The 4692-nt window shown below is 34.7% G+C and overlaps 1 non-coding gene across 1 annotated transcript; it reads right to left on the bottom strand.

Annotated features, from left to right (window-relative positions):
* Positions 1-235: 235 nt before the first annotated feature.
* On the bottom strand, positions 236-342 carry LOC117801188. Its single transcript, XR_004623720.1, has one exon. It is a non-coding gene; the product is annotated as a U6 spliceosomal RNA (small nuclear RNA).
* Between the last annotated feature and the right edge of the window lie 4350 nt (positions 343-4692).

The following is a 4692-nucleotide window of genomic DNA, read 5'->3' as shown; positions in this document are numbered from 1 at the left end:
TTGGGTTGTTTCTTTTCTTATTTATATATTCTGAATGCTAATTATTTTTCAGTTATGTATCTTTGTTGGGTGTGTGGCTTATCTTTTCATTTTATTTATGATATCTTTTTTTATATTCAACCCATTTTTTTATTATTATGTTATGTTAGTCACCATACAGTACATCATTAGTTCTTGATGTAGTGTTCCATGATTCATTGCTTGCACGTAACACCAAATGCTCCACACAATACATAAAAACATGGAATGCTTCACAAATTTGCATGTCATCCTTGCACAGGGGCCATGCTAATCTTCTCTGGATTGTTCCAATTTTGGTATATGTGCTGTTGAAGTGAGCACTATGATATCTTTTGATGAAAAATTATTCTTAATTTTAATGTAAAATTTATCAGATATTTTCCTTTATGGTTTACATATTTTGAGTCTTGCACATAAATCTTTTTCTATCCTAAGGTCATGAAGAATTCTACTATATTGATTCTAAAAATTTTTAAGTTTTGCATCCCAAATTTATTCTATCTGAATATTTTTTTAAAGAGTTATTTATTTATTTGACAGCAAGCGCGAGGGAGAGGGGGAAGCAGGTTCCCTGCTCAACAGGGAGCCTGATGCAGGGCTCAATCCCAGGACCTGGGGATCATGACCTGAGCTAAAGGCAGGCGCTCAACCGACCTAGCCACCCAGGTGCCCTCTGAATATTTTAAAAACATTTTTTAGTGCAAAGTGTATTCATATATAGAAAAGTTCATAAAATGTAAATAAATTAATTATCACAAAATGATCGCCTGTGTAACTACCTCCCAGGTCAAGATATAGAAGATATGCCAGTCCTTCAGAGTTCTCCCCATGTTCTCTCCCAGTTACTATTCCTTGCCTAACCCACCAAGTATAGCTAACATTTTGACTTCTAACTCAATAGTTTGGTTTTGCCTGTTTTCAAAGTTCACGTAAATGGAATCAAAATGTATGTAATGTTCTGTGTTTAGCTTCTTTCATTCAACAATATGTTTTTGATGTTCATCTGTGTTGTTGCATTTAACAGGTTGTTGATTTTCATTGAGATATGAAATACATTATTGAATGAATTATAGTACAATTTATCTACTCTACAGTTGATGACAGTTATTGTTTCTAGTTTGCATTGTTATCAATAATACTTATCAATATGAACATTGTTGTACATGTCCATTAGAAAACATGCCATTATTTCTGTTGGGTATATACCTAGGAGTAGAATTTCTGGGTAATAAAGTATGGGTATGCACAGCTTTAGTAGATATTTTGAGATTTCTGAAATAGTCATACCCATTTACCATTCTGCCGGCAGTGCGTGAGGACTGTGGGTGTGCCGCATCTATGCCAGTAAATGACATAGTTAGTCTTTAACTTTAGCCATTCTGATGGATGTGTAGTGGTACCTTGTTTGGTTTTAATCTGCAATTTCATATGAACAGACACGTTTCCAATGAAGACATACAAATGGCTAGCAGACACACGAAAAAATGTTCAAAATCATTAGCCATCAGGGAAATTCAAATCAAAACCACACTAAGATACCACCTTATGCCAGTTAAGAATGGCAAAAATAGACAAGGCAAGAAACAACAATTGTTGGAGAGGATGTGGAGAAAGGGGATCCCTCCTACATTGTTGGTGGGAATGCAAGTTGGTACAGCCACTCTGGAAAACAGTGTGGAGGTCCCTTAAAAAGTTAAAAATTGAACTACCCTATGACCCAGCCATTGCACTACTGGGTGTTTACCCCAAAGATACAGACGTAGTAAAGAGAAGGGCCATATGCACCCCAATGTTCATAGCTGCATTGTCCACAATAGCCAAATCATGGAAGGAGCCGAGATGCCCTTCAACAGATGACTGGATTAAGAAGCTGTGGTCCATATATACAATGGAATATTACTCAGCTATCAGAAAGAACGAATTCTCAACATTTGCTGCAACATGGACGGCACTGGAGAAGATAATGCTAAGTGAAATAAGTCAAGCAGAGAAAGACAATTATCATATGATTTTTTTCAGTTATGGAACATAAGAACTAGGAAGCTTGGTAGGGGAAGAGAGGGATAAAGAAAGGGGGGGTAATCAGAAGGGGAAATGAAGCATAAGAGACTATGGACTATGAGAAACAAACTGAGGGCTTCAGAGGGGAGGGGGGTGGGGGAATGGGATAGACTGGTGATGGGTAGTAAGGAGGGCACATATTGCATGGTGCACTGGGTGTTATACGCAACTAATGAATCATCGAACTTTACATCGGAAACCAGGGATGTACTGTATGGTGACTAACATAATAAAAAAAACACTAAAATAAATAATAATCCGCAATTTCCTAATTATTAGTAAATATGAGCACCTCTTCATATCTGTATTGATCTATTGGATATCCTCTTTTGTGAAGTATATATTTAAGCCTTTTATCCAGTTTTCTATGAACTGTCTGAAATTCTTATTGATTGAAATTTACATATATTGGATACCTGCACTGGATTATATATTTCAAGTAGATACAACTCCTTTGTTAGTTACATGTGTTGTATATACACATATATGTATATATACAGCTTGCATTTTTATTCTCTTAATGCTATCTTTTGATTATCAGGAGTTCTTTAATTTAATATTATTCAATTTATCAGTATTTTCCTTTATGGTTGGTACTCCTACATTATTTTCTTTTTAAAAAAATACTACTTTTGTTTCATTTTTTATTTTAATTCCAGTATAATTAACAACTGTTAACTATACAGTGTTATATTAGTTCCAGTTATATAATATAGTGATTCAACAATTCTATGCATTACTCAGTGCTCATTGTAAGTGTACTCTTAATCCCCTTCACTTATTTCATCCATCCCCCCGTTTATTTTCAAGGTTTTTTTTTTTTTAAGATTCATTTATTTATTTATTAGAGAGAGAGAACAAGCACAAGCAGGGGGAGCTGCAGAGGGAGAGGGAGAAGCAGACTCCCCACCGAGCAGGGAGCCTGACATGGGTCTCCATCCTAGGACCCTGGGATCATAACTGAGCTGAAGGCAGATGCTTAACCAACTGAGCCACCCAGGAGCCCCTATTTGTTACTTTTATTTTTATTCTTCATGTTTAGATTTATAATACACACAAAACTAATTTTTGTATATAGTCTGAGGGAGGATTTATTTTTCCATAATACAGTTAGATAATTGACCAAGTAGCATTTTTTGAAAAGACCATCATTTCTGATGCACCAAGGACCCATGAATAGATGGTTCTATTTCTTGGCTCTCTGATCTCTTTCACTGGTCTATTTGTCTATATCTGTATCAAAATCATGTGTTTTTAATTATTCTAGGCCTATAATTTGTCTTTTTATATGTAAGGCAAATCTATTACTCTGTTCTTCAAGTGAGACTTGGCTATTCTTGACTATTTACTGCAACATAAAGTATAAATTGTAATTTACAAATTCTAGAATCAGCCTGCTAACAAGTTCCATAGAAACACTGCTGGGGGGACACCTGGGGGGCTCGGTTGGGTGTCTGCCTTTGTCTTAAGTCGTGGTTCCTGGGTCCTGGGATCGAGCCCTGTGTCAGTCTCCCTGCTCGTCAGGGAGCCTGCTTCTCCCTCTCCCCCTAGCTTGTGCTCTCTCTCCCATTATCTCTCTCTCTCTCAAAAAAATAAATAAAATCTTAAAAAAAAAGAAACAACATTGTTGAGATTTTAATCAGATCTTCACTAAATTTGACGAAAATTAACTTCTTTATAATTTTGGGACTTCCCCACCATTAACTTAGTATATCTCTCTATTTAAACCTTCTTTAATAACTTTCAATATAATTTTTTTCAATATTGGACTTGCATATCTAGCAAAAGTACCTTATATTTGTTGTTGTTGTATTAAAGGGTATATTATACAGTTGCATAAATAAATTTATATTGATTTTATATCAGACAAGCACTGTATTTGTTTTCTCTTAACATATCTAGATTATGTCTTGTTTTCTATATAAGTTATATTACTGCTATTACCAATACTTTTGTGTCTTTTTTCCCACTTCTTATGCTTTGATTTTTTCTTACATTTTTTCCATTGATAAGGATCTCCACTATGATGCTGAATACAATTGATGATATCAGACATAGTTTGGGGGAATGCTTTTAATATTTTACGATCAAATATGATGTTTATTTTAAGTTTCACAAAAATCCTTTATTATGTTAAGAAAGTTTTCTTTAAGCTCTGGTTTGACAGAAGTTCTAATCATGAGTGAATGCTGGGCTTTGTGTGTGCGCGTGTGTGCGTGTATGTGTTTTGTCTCTGTTGAAAACAGTCATGTAATTTTTCTTGTTTATCTCGAGATAGATTACATCAGTATATTGTTTTCCCTTTGCTGAACTAAACTGAATTCTGAAATATTCCCTATTTGGTCATAGTGGGGTTTTTTTCCCCGTGTATTGCTAAATTCAGTCGCTAGTATTTTATTTAGGATTTTGGCATACATGTTTATAAATGAGTTTGACCTATAACATTTCTTTCTCATTTTTTAAACTGTTCTTGTCTGGTTTTGATATCAAGAGTATATTAGACCATGATTATTTCCTCTGTCTCCCCAGTCCCCCATGACCTGGAAGAAGCTTTGTGTTATTTATATTTTCTAATCCATAGATGTTTTGTTAAAGTTCCCTACAAAAATT

This window comes from Ailuropoda melanoleuca, chromosome 2 (genome assembly GCF_002007445.2).
Source record: "Ailuropoda melanoleuca isolate Jingjing chromosome 2, ASM200744v2, whole genome shotgun sequence".
Taxonomy (NCBI): Eukaryota; Metazoa; Chordata; class Mammalia; order Carnivora; family Ursidae; genus Ailuropoda; species Ailuropoda melanoleuca.
The sequence above is the reverse complement of the archived record's forward strand: the minus strand, read 5'-3'. Positions and strand labels throughout refer to the sequence as shown.